Here is a 19,381-nt window from a genome sequence, read left to right as displayed (position 1 = left end):
GCACAACAGAGAGGTCAGCACGCCGGTCTAAATTCTATGGCGCAGGGGTCTGGGCCCATCGCCCTTTGCACACCCGCACGTTGCGAACGCGGCCGGAAGCAGACCTAGCCTAGCAGGCGTTCCAGTCCAATCCGGCGCGCGCCGCTCAGTCGCTGACGTCACGAAGGCTTCGACTGATACCATGACGTCGAGTGCCCATAACTGTCCCCGCGTAGATGGTTTGTGCGTATAGGCCAGTAGCCAGACTCAGATCAAATACCAAGATCTCGTTAAACGTGTTATCTTGAAATAACCACGAACGCCGACCAGGGCCAGGCCCACCTCTCTCCTAGGTAGTCTCAACCTACCCTGTCGCTTCACCACAAAGATCCACTCAGAGGGCCATCGGGGCAACCGTCCTTTCAGACCCAATCCGTGAATCACTCGCGGGTACTCCTACGAGCCGACCCGTCTTTGGTCACCACAAGTATCATATATTATGTATAGGTATATACCCGTGATCAACTCCCGAGTGATCACGGCCCGATAGTATAGCATGGCAGACGGACAAGAATGTATGGCCATTGATGATAAACTAGCATCCTATACTAAGCATTAGGATTGCAGGTAAAGGTAACAACAGTAGTAGCAAGGACAGACTATGCATCAGGATAGGATTAACGAAAAGCAGCAACATGCGACACTACTCTAATGCAAGCAGTATAGAGAGTAGAGTAGGTGATATCTGGTGATCAAGGGGGGGGGGGGGCTTGCCTGGTTGCTCTGGCAAGAAGGGGTCGTCATCGACGTAGTCGATCACAGGGGCAGCATCGTTCTCGGGGTCTATCGGAGAGAAGAGGGGGAAGAAATAGTAAACATAAAGCAAACAAGTGCATAATAGGACAGCAGGCAGAGCTAGGCGTGTTCTAACGCGGTACTACACGTAACCGGCGAAGGGGGAAACATCCGGGAATGTTTTCCCGGTTTCGGACCTGTGTCAGATAGATGACCGGAGGAGGAAAGTTCCATGTTCAGATAGTTAGAGGCATCTGACAGGTAAGCGGACCGCGTGTTCGGATTCGTCTCGTCGTTCTGAGCAACTTTCATGTATAAAACTTTTTCATCCGAGCTACGGATTATTTTATATGATTATCCAAAGATCAAATGATTTTAGTAATTTTTGAAATATTATTAATTTCGAAATTTAAACAATGAAATACTAAGAGCACCCAGCTGTGGACTAGCCACAAAGGCTGACGGGTGGGCGTGGTCAACTGCTGACTCAGCAGTTGACTGGTCAATGTGTTGACTGGTCAAGGTGTTGACTGGGTCCACCTATCATTGACTAATATTTTGACAACTATGCTAAAAAGGTTTATTTAGCAAGGGGACCCACATGTCACACTCTAATTAGCATCTAAAGTTACCACCAATACCTAATTAGATTAATTAAACGGCCAGCCACATGTGGCAGTGGCAGTGGCACAACCAGCTATGCCCACGGCTGTGTTGCCATGGCCATCACGCACTTGGTTGTGCACACACACGCACAGCACATGGTTGTGCACACGGCCATGGCCAGCACGCACACGAGGTGCATGGGCAGCAGCGAGCATGCGCTGGCGCGGGCAACAGAGCAGCAGCGGTAGCGGCTAGGAACAACAGCATAGCAGTAGAAGACGAGACGCAGCAGGAGGCAAAGCAACAACGGCAGCAGCTATGCAGCGGCACCAGCAAGAGCAACTCCAGTTTAGAGCAGCAGCAGCAGTGGGCAGCAACAGAGCGGCGGCAGCAGCGGCGCAGTAGCAGGAGGCGGGCGACGGGAGCGCTAGGCGGCAACGGCGGCGGTTAGCGCGCAGGCTTACGGCGAGAGGCCAGGCGGGGCGCGTGTGGGTACTGGCGCGGGCAAGGGGTGGCGCCTGGGGTGGCCGAAGGGAGCAGCCGGACAAGGCGAGGCGCAGCCCGGGGCGCGCTCGCGCACAGAAGCAGAGCTTCAGGCGTGACCTCGGGAGGACTTGGGCGGCGGCTACGTCGACGGGAACTAGGGGGAAAGGCGGGGGATCGGCGCTTCTCACCGCGGGAGGGCTGATGGTGAGCTCTTACGGTGCCGGGGTGGACGAGAAGACGCGGATCGACGGCGAGGACGCGGCGGCCGCGGCGGAGAAAAACGATGAGGGCGACACCGGCGTTGCTCCCCGAGCTCGATCCAGTGCGGTAGGCGATGGAGGTGACCTTGGTGGAGCTCCAAAACACCAGGGGGCGGCTCGGGGTGGCCCCGTTCCGCGACAACGACGGTGGCGCGGCGACACATATGCTCAGGAGAGCTCGGGATCGAGAGGGAGACGCGAGGGGGAGAGGGTGAAGGGGGGGGGGAATGAAGCTAGGGTTCACCAGTGGGTCGTGGGGGTCGCCTTATCCAACAGGGGGGCCATGGGATGGCCGGCACGCGACCATGGCGGCCGGATGCACGCCACGCCTCCCGTGCCTCCTGTAGCGAGGAAGGAGAAGGCCGGTGGTGGGCTGGCCCAGGTTACTGTAGCACTAGGCTTCTAATGCACAGTAAGCACTTAGCCTTTTTCCCTTTTTTATTTTGCCTGTTTTATATTTTAGCTACGGCCTTGCATTCTAATTTTTGCTTCCAATGAATTGAGTTTCATACAAAACTTGTCCCATAAATATTAGTCATCACATTGGAGAGGCCCACAAAGTGTTAAGCAGTTTGGAAAAACCTAAACATTTATTTAATTTTGAAAAGGCTATTTTGGTTGTTATTGGACCACTTTATATTTCCTAGGAATTAACTGGTGAGTCAAATGAAGTTAGTTTTAACATGAAAAAGATCAGGGGGGTTATACTAAAATGTGAACATTTTAGTATTATAGTTTGGAGAAACAATATTTTGACTTGTCTTTTAATTTGAATTTGAGGTCGGTTTGGGACAAAGTGATGATTAGAAAATTTTAATTATGATGATGTGGCACCATTAGCAGGAGTTTACTTTAGCTTGACACCCAGGATGTTACATATGACCTGCTCAAGGAAAAATCCTGCAATTTTCTTTTGAAGTGCTCGTATGCGGTCCTTTGGTAGGATCCTATCCCGCATCTCCACCATCTTTAATTAAAGAAGGAGATCAATATGAAAATATTAGTTGTGTGTATATATATTAGATCATGATAAAAAAATTATGAATAGTGTTTACGTACCCAAAGATGTCTTGCATCTCTGCTTTTTCGGTCATAAAGTGAATATTCTCGCAAACGTAGTATGCACATAAATTATTCCCCCTTTCCCGCCTCATGCACTTTACGAGAATAGAATTCAATCAAATAATAATCAAGCATGATAATGGTATTGAAACTAGAATTAAAGAGATGCGCGGACGTAGCTAGTACTACTTAAATACCTTGGACCGTCGCCAGTTCAGCTTTGGTTTCCATTCACCGACAACCTATTTGATGATCTTTCTCCAAATCCTGCCCGGCAAAGAAACTGAATAAATGAGTTATTAATTACTTGATATCAGGAAATGAACTAAAGAGGCCGATATAGTACGATAATGATTGAAATTACCTGTCGAGCATCAAAAACAGGCTGGAGTATTCTTTAGGGTCTTTACCTAGTGAGTCTAGTGCTTCAACAGTTCCCTCGTCAATTCTAATAATTAGCAGGATCTAGTGAAAACTTCGCACATGTTTGTATAAGCGGTCATGCATAACTCATCAGCTACATTAACATCGAGTAAGCAAAATAGAATTTGTAGTACAAGACGGTAACACTCATTTGAAGTTGTAAGGAAATAGTATTTCTGGTCTGGTATTTGGTTCCTTCAAAAACATTAGCAAGTTATTCTCTGTGTCTTGTTTGTGTTTTTTTAACATAGCTTCATTAACGGTATTTGGGTCAATGAACCCAATGCCATATACCCCATCTCTCTTCATTTAAAAAAATCATTCTGCATAATACCACACAAAAGAATATAATGAGAATAATTACAAGCAATGAACGAGCTGAGCTAGAGACTTAAATTATAGAAAGAAATCACTTATAGACAAATAGCAACTGACGATAGATTTTTCGAGTGCGTCTTGATTGAATAACTGAATTTTTTTTGAAAACTCAATCGACACCATCGTTTCCATGGAAGTAACGCTCTGGCTTGACTTTCACCATGAGGCCCTCCCACTCGGCCTTAACCAGGCCGGGCCTATTGCTCCGGACAAAAGGTCTGTTTTCTACTGGTGAGATCACTGGCACTTTCTACTGGTGAGATCACTTTCACCATGAGGCTCCACGGAGTAGTAGTTCTATTTTTTCTGTGTGGAAACACGGAGTAGTACTATAATCATGGAGTGTAATCTACACTCTGCTAAGCTACCTGATAACTTCCACGGATGAATTTCTTGATCACCTTGGTAGATAGATTTCTTGCATTTCGACGCAAATGTTGTGGATTCTGCTTATTTTTCTTCAATGGACGGCAACAAGCCAGAATTTAGTTTGATTCGGAGTAGCTTAACTTTTTGAAATAACAGTGCAGCAGTATGTAGACTGTGTTGTATGTGCCAATGTTGATCTGAAAATAAGGATGTGGATGAAACAAAGTTATACTGGAAAAAAGATGTGGACAACGGGCTATGAGTTCATTTGGCTACGAACCTCATCTGTGCCATTTAAATTCGTCATAATCCTTCTTAGATAAAGCTGATCCAAGCCTGTGGATGTGGAACACAACGCCTGTACCTGCTCGTTTTCATTGGTCATCCTGACAGATAGGAGACCACTGAACGAACATTCCTCTTTTTTCTCAGCATGCTCTGCAAAGAGACAAACAACGGAAGAGTCAGTTGGTTGCCGAGTGGCGAACAGTTTGCATTCGGGAAGGAGCAAAATCCACATCGCAAGGCCCACTGCTGGAGCCTTTTGACAATTCACAGAACAGAAAATAGCTTTCTTGACGTTTCTGTTAACTCTAGATTCGTGTTTTTTGACCTTGGGATAAGCTCCGAGATTGCACGTGGTTGATCTTAATCTCCATAGACTAAGCCAGATGCTGCCGTCTTGGGTTATTTTTGCCACCAGCATCAGGCCAAGTTGGGGCGGCGGCCGTGCCACCCGCAAGTGGATGGACTCGTACACTGACCGGACCATGCGATTTCTTTCCATTAGCGAAAAATATTACAAGTTGAACACGAGCAACAGACACTTGTTTGTAGAACCTGAGCATTTCACCAGATTTCTGCGACAGTTGAACTGCTTCGTAGTGTAAAGAACATTGGAAGTTCAGTGCCATGCCCAGGGTTTTATGCTTAGCAGGCAGACACAGCCCAAAATTTCCTCCACCCGTCTGTTAAAAATCGGCAGGTACGGACGCGTCGCAGCAGCATCCAAATCTCTTTAGTCTGATCCATTTTGGCATGCTCCTGGTCTTAACAATTCGGCTTTGTTTTGTTGACACATCATCGCCCCGATGAGCAAAGCCTGCCTGTCTATATGTATAGTATAGTGCAGGTGTGCATGGCTCCAATCATCACAATGACTGTAGATTAGCCAGCTATAGGTACGACATGATGCTTTAGGACGGCTGAAATATTTTTCTAAATCTCTCCTGCGTACCTGGAAGGGCCACCTAGGAAGTAATCAAGGGGAAATTCCATCCAACTCGCGCCCAAATAGCCGAATTAAATGCTAATGCTAAAGCTCTCTCATATAAACGACACATCACACATCACACCCTCTCTCTCTCTCTCTAAAATCATATTGTTGGATTCGTCATTGAATGCAGTTTGCAATAATATTATTTTTGTTAAGTATACTCCCTCCATCTCGAAAAACTTGTCTCAAGTTTTTTCGGACGGAGGAAGTACCTTATAATTTACTCTCTCTGTATCTAAATATAATTTGAATTACAAAACATGTTATATTTAGATACAAAGAAAGTATTACTTAAAGTCATGGTCAAAATATGAATCAAAATACGAGGGTGACTAGTAAACCCGGACAGAGGTGGTATTACATCAAATCCATTATTATTTTTCTACAACTAAAGTAGTAGGCCATGTTCTAAAATGAAAGCTAGCAATGGAGCCGATTTAAGTTCCATGCCCATGACCTAGCGATCCCTGTGTTGGCCATGTTGTGATGATAGTGCCACTTAATCTCTTCTTAGGCTTGCTTGCTTTGTATTTGTAGCTACAGTATCACTTGATACAATCACATAAAGTTTTGACAATATGGCAGCTGACTAGGCGGGTCAGCTGGTCAAAACCACTACAACTCACCCAAAACTGGTTTGAGGAGAGGGCAGGGTTGAAACTTGACCATTTTTGCCAGTTCATGGTTGTAACATAGACGGTCTCAAAGTTCAAGGTCAATCCTTCAACAGATGTGACAGTTCAGGGTTGAAATATGAACTTCCTTTTTTTTCCATTTACCAGTCCACTCACCTCTTGCATGCATTTTCCTTGTTGGTCGTTTTCGTGGTAGCACCGCCGAATTCATGGTCGGAGGTGGTTCCCGGAGCCAGCGCCGGTGTTGGTCTCCAGGGGTGCGGCGGGGGACGGCTTGGCCATTCCGCTGGTCATCAGGGAAGGGGAAGGCCGGTGGAAGCGACTGAGGCAGCGGTGTTGAGGTGCGTGGGAAGGCTGTGTGCACGTGGGAGGCAACATGGCTTTTTGCTCAGATGCGCATGGGTTGACTAAAAGTTAGCAGTTGGTGGGTAGTTTTAGTGGTAAAAAGTCATATTTAGTAAAGTTTTGGTTTTAGGGGGTCTACTAGTTAGCTCAGTTTCCCTCAAACAACGTGTTTTCTCCTTGAATATGAGTTTTAGGGGATCTGCTAGAGATGCTCTAAGTCTTGTCTTTCGTGACCGAGCAACGAGCCATGAGTTAGTGCATAGAGGTGGTGCTAAAATTACTTAATTTTCGATGTGTTGTTTCAAATCATTCACCAAGTGTCTGCTAATTCCCAACAACTCCTTCATATTTTCGTGATTTAGAGCTTTGTGCCTGAGAAATCAAGTCGACATCCAGGAGCTAGCACCGAAGATCTATGGCAGAGTCCCGGCAAGGAAACGCCGTATGAAGACAGTGTGCATGGCTGTTTAGAATAGTGCTTGGGCAAGGGATCCTGGACCTGATCTCGACAATGACACCGTTATGGAATATTTGACGTTGTGGCCGAGGATCGAAGAGGTGAGGCTCTAGGAGGGATTCCATGATGAGTTCAAATGGTCATGGGAGAAGAATGATGAGTGCCCCGTCCGATCGGCATACACAGCAAGATTCGCTGGAAGGGTGGTCGTGCCTTCCGCGGACTTTACGTGGAAATCCCGTGCTCCACTTCAATGCCATTTTTTCTCGTGGCTTGCATTGCGGAACATGTGTTGGACATCCGATCGATTGGCAAAGAGAGGACTCCCAGATCAGGATGGGTGCCCGTTCTATCAACTGGAGGAGGAAACCATTAACCACATCTTACTCACTTGTGTTCTTGCCAGAGAGGTAAGGTCCCAAATTGGTAATTGATACGTCTTCAACGTATCTATAATTTTTGATTGCTCCATGCTACTTTATCTACTATTTTGGACTATATTGGGCTTTATTTTCCACTTTTATATTATTTTTGGGACTAACTTATTAACCGGAGGGCCAGCCCAGAATTGCTGTTTTTTGCCTATTTCAGTATTTCGAGGAAACAGAATATCAAACGGAGTCCAAACGGAATGAAACCTTCGGGAACGTGATCTTCTCACCGAACGTGATCCAGGAGACTTGGACCCTACTCCAAGAAGTTTCCGGGGAGGTCACGAGGGTGGAGGGCGCGCCCCCCTGCCTCATGGGCCCCTCGGAGCTCCACCGACGTGCTCCTTCGTCCTATATATACCTACGTACCCCCATTAGACCAGAGAGGGAGCCAAAAACCTAATTCCACCGCCACAACTTCCTGTATCCACGAGATCCCATCTTGGGGCCTGTTCCGGAGCTCCACCGGAGAGGGCATCCATCACGGAGGGCTTCTACATCAACACCATAGCCCTTCCGATGAAGTGTGAGTAGTTTACTTCAGACCTTCGGGTCCATAGCTAGTAGCTAGATGGCTTCTTCTCTCTTTTTGGATCTCAATACAATGTTCTCCCCCTCTCTCGTGGAGATCTATTCGATGTAATCTTCTTTTTGCGGTGTGTTTGTTGAGACCGATGAATTGTGGGTTTATGATCCAACTTATCTATGAATAATATTTGAATCTTCTCTGAATTCTTTTATGTATGATTGAGTTATCTTTGCAAGTCTCTTTGAATTATCCGTTTGGTTTGGCCAACTAGATTAGTAGTTCTTGCAATGAGAGAAGTGCTTAGCTTTGGGTTCAATCTTGCGGTGTCCTTACTCAGTGACAGAAAGAGTTGCAAGGCACGTATTGTATTGTTGCCATCGAGGATAATAAGATGGGGTATTTATCATATTGCATGAATTTATTCCTCTACATCATGTCATCTTGCTTAAGGCGTTACTCTGTTTTTAACTTAATACTCTAGATGCATGCTGGATAGCGGTCGATGAGTGGAGTAATAGTAGTAGATGCAGGCAGGAGTCGGTCTACTTGTCACGGACGTGATGCCTATATACATGATCATACCTAGATAACCTCATAACTATGCTCAATTCTATCAATTGCTCAACAGTAATTTGTTCACCCACCGTAGAATATCTATGCTCTTGAGAGAAGCCACTAGTGAAACCTATGCCCCCCGGATCTATTCTCATCATATCAATCTCCATTACTTTATTTTACTTGTTTTGCTTTTACTTTTCACTTTGCATCTTTATACCAAAAATACCAAAAATATTATCTCTATCAGATCTCACTCTCGTAAGTGACCGTGAAGGGATTGACAACCCCTAAGCGTTGGTTGCGAGTTGCTACCGTTTTGTGCAGGTACGAGGGACTTGCGCGTGACCTCCTACTGGATTGATACCTTGGTTCTCAAAAACTGAGGGAAATACTTACGCTACTGTGCTGCATCACCCCCTCCTCTTCGGGGAAAACTAACGCTAGCTCGAGACGTAGCAGTAATGCCCTCGAAGTGCCGGAGTGGGTGCCATCCGCGGAAGATAACTTGTATACATGGTGCTTGAGCAACGCCAACTAGGGGATGAGCGGTAAGGACACCCGGAACATTGTAGTACTCGTCTTATGGGAGTTGTGGAAGCATCAAACCCCGTTGGTTTTTGATGGGCTACTCTGGACGTCGCTGCTGCAGTTGTACACCGTGTGGAGCAGAAGGGCGAGCTTGGCGATCTGCGGGTCTCATACGAGATGATGTAGATCAGCTCCTAGGATCGCTTAGCCTGTGGGGTAGCCCTGAGTAGTTCCGATAGGGTGTGGATCGAGTGGACTTGCTGTGGAGGTGAAATCATGTACTATGTAATTGTATCATCGGTGGACGGTTCTTTACCCTTTACCCTATCTTTAATGAATGATACACATGCTATGTGTATTCTTTTTTGACGGAGCCTCGTCAGAGGGCGGGGAGCTCCCGCATTGCATTAAGAAGAAGAGAGTTGGTCCGGTTAATAAGGGAAACTGGACCCAAAAACCATACATGGCATCAGTTAATTAAGGGAAACCGACGAAGACCACACACACCGGACTAGCACTCAAGGGACGTCGTCCGAGCCAGATACAAGGGTGCCAAGGCCCAAGACCATGGTCAACACAACATACCCGACCAAGACAACCACTGCAACCTGAAGAACATGCCTGCAACTCGATGTGAACTCGCACCTAACCTTTTGAAAAATGAGATCAACCATTGGCCTCCACCAATGCACGAATTGCCTGGGTCGCTGTCGGCGTAGGGGGTTTCTTGTACATCCGTAGATAAGAGTTCATCTTCTCTTGCACATCCTCTTCGGAGCCTTTCTTAGATTTCATCCCCTTCGGTAGTTCCCCATAAGCCTCCGCCAACCTATATTCAGCGCGTTTGGCAGTAGGAATGTTGTTGTTTCTATTCTTCTTATCCAAACGTCCACTACGCCTCTCGGAACAAGAAGATGCCCCTTCAATCTGCACATGAATCGGTTCCTCGAGCAAGGACCGCGGTGCTGCGCAACTGAAACTGTTTAGGAACTCATCCAACAAGGTAGTTGATGGCACGCCAATATCACCAAGTGGTTCCTCGGACCCAGAAGACATCATATTGGTAGTGCCCCCTGAAGCAAGCTTCACTGAAGAGGGGACGAAGGGAGGCACCTCTCCAACCAAACCATCAGGCAAGGCCACCTCAATCTGCTCCATATCATTGCTCGCTATGACTATCTCAGCCACCTTAGCTTGCTCCTCCTCTCCTAGAATCACCGTCTTGTGCAGAACGACATCCAACGTAGGAAGAACATCTGCAGGCAGCGCCACAGTTGCCAGCACCTCAGACGAGCACCCGGCCACTCCCGCCTGACTGACATCCTTGCCATAGGCAACAACAAGAGGCGCCGGTGGCTCCTCATGCTCGCACCAGGGAGGAGGCGAACCCAAAGGCGCCAAGGAGGAAGATCCCCCACTGTTCCCCACTACTTTGCCACTGATAGCCTCCAGCCGCTCCAAGAGGTTCGAGACCTGGGCCGCCCAACCCTGCAGAGCAACCGCCATGTCACGGAGGGGTTGAACGACATCCTCCACACGAGCGGTAACCAGAGCCTGCAACTCGGCGCGCAACGCCTCGGTCTGAGCTGCAAAGAGGGGTTGCAGCAGCCCCAAATCAACAGCCAAGGCCGACTCGTCAGGGCCGGACTGACCCGACCAGGGGGTGCCGGAGTTGCTACAAGGGGCCCCTTGAACGAGCCCAGTCGGGGCGGCAACAACTGCTGCCCACGAGCGCTGCCGCAACTGCGGTGAAGGAGCTGGGGACGGGTGTTGGAGGCGAGGAGCAGCCGGCGGCGACAGGGAGCTGCGGAGATGACCATTGCCGGTAGGGAGGCGGCCCGGACAGCCGCGCTCACGATGCCCAGAGCGGCCGCAACCCAGGCAGGTGACAAGCCCACGACAGTCGGCGACGAAGTGGTCCTCCGCCAAGCAACAGAACCAGAGCCCATAAGCTCTCCGCTTGAAAGCAAGGGAGCGGTCAGTGTCCTTCTTGCGGGGCGGCGCAGACAGCTTCTCCAGCCTCCGGCGATGCTGGCCCTCAACCTCCACCCACCCCTTCTCCGTTGGTGCCTGCGAAGCATCGGTCACTACCAGCGGCGTGAAATTCGGAGGAAGCCGATCTGAAGGTGGTGGCAGCTTGAGCGGAGGGAGGATCCCAAGGCAATCTGCGGAGCGCGCGAGAGAGTCCCCGTCTCCATCCTCAGCACCGGCAGCCAGCAGCACTGGATCTGGATCTGCAGGGGAGCTAGGACGGAGGGGAGGGGTGGGGGTGTTGGTGGCTGTGGAGGGATCACAGGGGGTGAGGTTGGTGGTGGGAGAAGATGCCATGGTTAGGGGTGAAGGACGGGATGCGAACTAAGCCACAGCCGCGGCGGCGGCGGAGTCGCAGCAGCGACGCGGGAGCTAGCGGCAAAGCTGGCCACGATGTGCGTATTCGAGAAAAAGAGAAATCGAGTCAACCAACATGTGCACTCCGCTCTGCTTCGAAAACAACAAATCAGAAGCCGTTCGTGACACGCCAGGTTAACTAACCTAATCTATTTTGGCACTCTCTTAACCAGCGTCCAAATGTCTGTCCAAACATCCTCCTCGATCTAATCCTACAAGCAAGCAATTTAGACTTTCCTTTCTTGACACGTCAGCCATATAGTACCTACATGCATGGCTCCAATCATCACAACAACTGTAAATTACACAACTTGTGTTGATTAATCAGACCATCCAGTACAGCGCGACAGCTAAAATACTTTTTAAAATAATTCTCCTCACAAGAAAAGATAAGATATTAAACCACGAAACCACAACATTTTTCCAGCAAAAAAAAGAAACCACAACATTTAGCAAATTAGCACTAATCACACGTACTTGAAAGGACCAGCTAGGCAGTAAACAAGAGCAAATTCCTTCTATGCAGGGTCCAGATAACCTTATTAAAATGCTAAAGCTCCCTCATAGGACATGCCCCCCTTCGAAATCCCAATACTTAGTATTACTTCGAACCCACCAAGAGCTGGCCTTCACGCTCTTATCACAAATATATCCATTATTAATTTGTCGACATAATTTAAAGTTAAGCAATTGGCCATGTTCTGAAATGGAAGCTAGCGATCAATCGAGCTGATAAAAGTTTCTCATGATTTAGCCAGCCTCCGAGTTGGCCATCTTGTGGTACATCATACAATATAAGTACATATGTGCTCCTTAAACTTTGCTTAATTTAGATTTATAGCTAGCTTTTTTCCCATGATGAGATCACATCTTTTTTCTCATGGGTCATGTACACTTGGGCTGTGTGCCAATGATTAGCATATATGCGTCGTCCTACTGGTAGACCTTGCTAGCTAGCCTGGCTAACTTCCAGTGGCACGAAATCATCACGCCATCATCATCACCAGTTCACTACAACCAAATCGCAGCAGGCTACACGTTATTAATTACCATTTCAATCCTCACCTACTTAATTTGCTAAGCTGATAGCCACTCTCTCTCACGCTCGCTCCACTATATAAACCTTCACCGGTTCTGGTCACACAGCAAAGCAAATTCATCTCTTGCACACCACTCGAAAGATCCAACAGAGCTACTAGTAGCAGCTAGCTATATAGCAGAGCCGAACAGAGTGCGGTAGTGTATTTCTCGGCATGTCGACGAGGCTGGCCGCGGTGGTGCGGTGGTGCGGCGGCGCGCGGAGCGAGCGGCCGAGGCTGCGCCGGCGGCGCAGCGGCAGGACGGTGCAGCTCGGCGGGCGGCGCAGGAGCGGCGGCCGCGGGTGCAGGCTGGCCGTGTCGCGGCTGGTGCGGTGGCGGCTGGTGGCCGAGCTGCTGCGGCCCATCAGGAAGGCGCTGATGGACATGGCGGCCGGGCGGCGGGGGCTGGTGGCGCTGCCGCTGGTCAGCTTCCCGTTCGTCGGCGCGCTCTCGCTCCCGGGCACCGTTGCCTGACGCGAGACTGGGCGTCCGGCGAGAGCGCGAGAAGGCGATTTCGCTTCACGTGTAACGACGATGTGGAGTCCTTGTCCAGTACGGGATTGGAGTTGGAGCCTTGGAGGCCATCACCCAGTAGGATAGGTACTGGCTAGTTTAGGTTCCTTTTTATACTCTTGTAACCCCGTGTAAACAACCAGATCAATCAATCAAAGCAAATAATATTCCCACGAGAGAGACGGTCCTGTTGCGATGCAATCGGCGTCCCGTGTTCTTGTGTTGAGCTAGCTCAGATCGATCGTGCCAGCCGGCGGCTCTAGTAGCTAGGCCTTGATAGCTTGGTGCTTGCAGCTTGCGTATTGTGTCTCCAAGAATAATCGATCAATGGTGGGCGGTGGCCTCTGTACCTACGCATCTCGCCGGAAAGTAATCGCCGGGCCGTAGTACGTACTTGAGCCGACGTAGCTACGTGTTCCTCCGAAATCACTAATTGAGGAGCGCTCCTCGCAACGATTAGTCGGGGAGCGCTCCGCGCGCGCCAAGTGTCACGCGCGGAACGGTCGGGAGACTTTTTCGATGCGCTCCGCGCGCGACAAACCGTGTTTTCCGGTTTCTGGTTTCCCTTTGTGGGTTTTTTTTTCACTTTAGTCTTTATACTTCTAATGTTTTGTAAAACCTTTTGATCTGTTTTGAGATTTGTTTTCTTTCTGGTGTGGGCGAACCGTCGTGGAGTACCGTTCTTTCTTTGCCGTCGTCTTCGTCTATCGCGGCCGCCGCTCTTGTTGCGTGGTTACGGCGCCCCCTGTCCCGGCCGGCGCGCTTGTTGCCTGCCCTTCCTTGGTCCTTCTTTAGAGTCGACCGCGCTTCCCCGTTCGCGTGATCTCCGTTCCCTACCGGTTGCCTTCGTGGGTTCCCTGTTTCCCTTTCGGGTTTCTCTTTTTGTTCCCATTATATTTCCGGGATATGGAGATTTATGGGGTAGTTACAGGTGGGGACTGCCAACACTATCAGATGTCAAGTTTCAACTGGGTTTTGTGTGATTAGTTCTTGATAATCATTATGTTTCTTGCAGTTATGGCTTGTCCTTTTTGCCGTATGCCTGGTGGCCCGTGTTCTTCTGTTGATTCTTCTATAGATGGGTTCAGTGTGGTCCTGGATCGGCGTTGTTGGAGGCGTGTTGTAAGAATATCATTTTATAATTGTTCAATTTTTGGCACACACTTTTATTTCTTTTGGTGCTGCTCATGCTGTTTAGGTTTTGATTATGATCCTTGTTTTGATTTGTTGTGCAGTATGTTCCATGCAGTGTTAGAGCTCATCTTGCTCGTTACATCAAGGAGTGCAGGGCTTTAGCCATAAGAAGGGGTGACGAAGATACTGATCTTGCTTTTCGGTGCAATGAGGGTTATTTGTATGGTGTTTTGTTTAGTCATGGTCGGTTGAGGAGTAAATTCCATGGTCCTTCCTGGGAATGATTGGTCAGTGATTATGGTGTTCGTCCTCGTGATATAATGACCATTAGGCTTGAACACTATGGAACATGGATTGGTATTGATTTTTATCATGTTGGTCTTGGAGATGCGTTGTCTCCTTTACCTTCTGTTGGTAAGGTTTATTTTTAAGGAAGTTTTTAGCTTGTTTTATTGCACATGATGATTTTTCTGTTCCCTTGAGCCTGTGTAATTATATTTTGTAGCTCTTGATGGTTTGAGCGACTCCGAGATGGAGCTTGTCGGGAGTTGTTATTACACCCGTGGTGTTTTTCTTAATTATCAGCAGATGTATTTCATGAGGTGTCAACTATTTGATGATGTCTACATACCGTGTTGTCCTTTTGTTCACAGGATTGATTCAATGAATGTTAATTGTCATCATATGGTCAGATTTTTTTCCACTGTTTTTTCTTTGTTTCTGTTTATTTATTTATTTTTATTATCTCTTCTATTTATAGTTTTTATTTTTTTTCTATTTCTGATAGCTTGTTGTTTTTGTCAGGTTATTCCTGGTATTGTTGTGAGGAGTTTGAAGGAGTTTGTGACTTTTCCTACGACTGGCGTTTTAACCCTTGAAGTTACTTTGGAATCTGGTGATGATGATAGATATGTGAGCACTTCTTGCTCCTACTTCATTGGCTTGGGTAGTAGAATGGTGTTCAAACAGGAAGGTTTCAGTGATTTTCTTCAGGCATCGTCTATTGAAGTAAACAGCTTGGTGCTGATAACTTTCAAAGAGTGTGATGGGAGGCTTGTTGTTATCTTCAATCTTCTGCCGCAGTGATGTTAGTTATAGCCTTTGAACATAAATGGTTTTTGTTTAAAAATCTATGCTACGGTTAATGTTGTATTTTTATATGAATTGGTATGGACCTAAGAACCTAAGTGTCCATTGCTGTTATATGTTTGTAGAAGAGGTATGGCTGTGCATCTCTTTTAAAGATATTCTTTTGGACGGATGTTATTTAATTGGGGTTATAGTTTTGAATACAGTTGATGCACGTGTGTTGTTTACTCTGAGGCACGGCCGTGTATCTCTTTTATGTGAGGCACGTGGTTTAAGCAAATGAAGGCACATAATTGAAGTCAGTGCAGGCATGGTTGTGAGGAGGCACGGGTATACTGAGAGCCACATATGTGCAACGCCAAAGTTGTACGGGCGAGATACTATGGGTTTCATGCGAGAGGCTCGTGTGTGTGTAGGAGGTAGAGTTACTGTTGGTTTTATGTGAGGCACGTGGACTGAGCAAAACGGAGGCATGGAATTATAGTCAGTACAAGCACGGTTGTGGAGGTACGGGTATAGTGAGAGACGCATCTGTGCAGCACCAAAGTTGCATTGGAGATCACGCGTGCGGAGCACGTAGAGTTACTTTGGGTTTCAAGTGAGGCACGTTGATCAAGCAAACAGAGGCACTGCAGTCAGTACAAGCACGGTTGTCTGGAGGCACGGTTTTGAACCCACTTGCTGGTGTCAAGATTCTAGAGGCACGGGTGCACGGCAGTAGAGGCATCGGTCCCAATATCTGGTTAGAGGGGCTCGGTTAATGATGCACAGGTGTGTAGTCTCTAGGGTCACGGGTGCGTGGCACCACAGGCATGGATTTAGTAGATACTTAGTGAGTCACGCTTGTAAATAGATCAGTTGCACGCAGTAGTGTAGTTTTGTGGCATTGTGCAGAACTGGTGTACGGAGATGAACCTGTGTAGAATAGCAAGGATGTTCTGAATCGACGGAGCGGTGTTTGATGTGAAATGGAGGCAAGGATTTTTTTCCAATGTGGTTAAGGTAACAAAGTTATCGTTGCTTGTGACACTGTACCGAATGATCTTCTGCAATATTTATGAATTGCTCATGCCAATGTTTAATATGCATTGTACCAAGAGTTTACAATGATATCATCACATATTCTTGTAAATGCACGATGCATCTTGTAAAGGTTGAGTATGAAAATTATAATACAATATCGTGCGAGATATCTCTCGTTCTATAATCATGGATACAATATATGCTTGCTCAGCACTGGGACATAAGTTACTAATTGCATTTAGACATAACTTACTAATTGCATTTAGACACGCAAAACGTAGTATGCATTTGTACGTGAGCACACCACTGTGTTCAAAGTTCAAACATAAAATAGTAATACAATACACACAACATCTTTGAGCAACAACAAACATATTTACAACATAGGTTCATACAATCCAAATTAGTACATGAGCACACCACTGTGTTCAAAGTTCAAACGTAAAATAGTAATACAATACACACAACATCTTTGAGCAACAACAAACATATTTACAACATAGGTAGACATCCATTTTCTCGCAATTTACCAACCACTGTTTCCCTTCCGGCGCTTCTAGCCGCTGGAAGATCCCTCATCATTGTTCTTACGTGGGCGGAGTCTTTCTTTCATTTGTTGTTGGTGGAGGTGACGTAGCCCGTTCTTGATGATTAGGATTCTACGGTACAACTCGTAGCTAACATACCCGTCCTTTGCCGCGTACTCAAGGTGTATTGGGGAAAGTGGCTTCCACTCCCAGAACTGGTGCTTCTCCTTTGGGAATGATTTCTTCATGTTCTTGTATGAGGGGTCGATGATGGCCGCTGCAAGGTCAGCCATGGAGTCCCTTTCTCCACCACCTTGATGCGGAATAGCCTCTGGATGTCGACGTGGTGCTCGTCTGGAATTCTGATGCATGCACGGGCAAGCATGGTCTTGTCGTTCCTGGTGTCGACGCTAGTGAAAGTTACCGCTTTTCGTTGCAGGAAGTCAACTAACGCCTGGGAGCGCTCGGACCTGCAGTAGTGGTATACAAGGACATGCTGGTGCATGGAAAGTTGGACGACGACGATCCCTTGTCGTATGTAACTGCTCTTACGTGTGTACTCGAGGTCGAGGCCGACGAACTTGTTCTTCTCCTCCTTTAGCCATTCTTCGTACTTGTTGATGATCTGCTCCACGGTCCTTGGGCCGTTGGTGTACACCACCTCGAGCACGGTTGTACCGTGGGTAGTGATGTGTTCGGTGAATGTTGTTAGTTTCCCGTCGTCCATGGCTGGAGGTGTGCGGTGGTGAACTGCGGCAGGCGAGAAACTTTCGAGGAAGAGGATGAAATGGAGTCAGAAAAGTGAAAGGGTTGTTTTGTCGTGCAAAAAAGGAAACCGCCAAAGAGCAGTTGCTAGTCACGCGGCGGTTCCAGGAGTAGAATTTTGAAATTGAATTCTTTTAATTCGTTGCGTGCTGCCTGCGTGATGCATCTTTGGCTGTGATAGTAAACATTCAACAGATGCATGGTCGTGCCTTTGTTTTGAAACGTTTTTTTCAGTTAATAATCTTTCTTGGTTAGGGAGGCACGGTTTTTATGTTATTGCTGTTATATGAATTGATATATGCTGAATTGATATGGACCTAAAAACCTAAGTGTTCATTGCTGTTATATGTATGTAGAAGAGGTATGGCTGTGCATCTCTTTTAAAGATGTTCTTTTGGATGGATGTTATTTAATTGGGGTTATAGTTTTGAATACAGTTGGTGCACGTGTGTTGTTTACTCTGAGGCATGGCTGTGTATCTCTTTTATGTGAGGCACGTGGTTTAAGCAAATGATGGCACATAATTGAAGTCAGTGCAGGCATGGTTGTGAGGAGGCACGGGTATACTGAGAGCTACGTGTGTGCAGCGCCAAAGTTGTACGGGCGAGATACTATGGGTTTCATGCGAGAGGCTCGTGTGTGTGTAGGAGGTAGAGTTACTGTTGGTTTTATGTGAGGCACGTGGACTGAGCAAAATGGAGGCATGGAATTATAGTCAGTACAAGCACGGTTGTGGAGGTACGGGTATAGTGAGAGACGCATCTGTGCAGCACCAAAGTTGCATTGGCGATCACGCGAGCGGAGCACGTAGAGTTACTTTGGGTTTCAAGTGAGGCACGTTGATTGAGCAAACAGAGGCACTGCAGTCAGTACAAGCATGGTTGTCTGGAGGAATGGTTTTGAACCCACTTGCTGGTGTCAAGATTCTAGAGGCACGGGTGCACGACAGTAGAGGCATCGGTCCCAATATCTAGTTAGAGGGGCTCGGTTAATGATGCACAGGTGTGTAGTCTCTAGGGTCACGGGTGCGTGTCATCACAGGCATGGATTTAGTAGATACTTAGTGAGTCACGCTTGTAAATAGGTCAGTTGCACACAGTAGTGTAGTTTTGCAGCATTGTGCGGAACTGGTGTATAGAGAGGAACCTGTGTAGAATAGCAAGGATGTTCTGAATCGACGGAGGGGTGTTTGATGTGAAATGGAGGCAAGGATTTTTTTCCCAATGTGGTTAAGGTAACAAAGTTATCATCGCTTGTGACTGTGTACCGAATGATCTTCTGCAATATTTATGAATTTCTCATGCCAATGTTTAATAAGCATTGTACTAAGAGTTTACAACGATATCATCACATATTCTTGTAAATGCATGATGCATCTTGTAAAGGTTGAGTATAAAAATTATAATACAATATCGTGCGAGATATCTCTCGTTCTATAATCATGGATACAATATATGCTTGCTCAGCACTGGGACATAAGTTACAAATTGCATTTAGACATAACTTACTAATTGCATTTAGACACGCGAAACGTAGTATGCATTTGTATGTGAGCACACCACTGTGTTCAAAGTTCAAACGTAAAATAGTAATACAATACACACAACATCTTTGAGCAACAACAAACATATTTACAACATAGGTTCATATAATCCAAATTAGTACATGAGCACACCACTGTGTTCAAAGTTCAAACGTAAATAGTAATACAATACACACAACATCTTTGAGCAACAACAAACATAT

This window comes from Triticum dicoccoides, chromosome 2A (assembly GCF_002162155.2).
Source record: "Triticum dicoccoides isolate Atlit2015 ecotype Zavitan chromosome 2A, WEW_v2.0, whole genome shotgun sequence".
In the NCBI taxonomy this organism is placed as follows: Eukaryota; Viridiplantae; Streptophyta; class Magnoliopsida; order Poales; family Poaceae; genus Triticum; species Triticum dicoccoides.
This window is presented reverse-complemented; position numbering follows the sequence as displayed.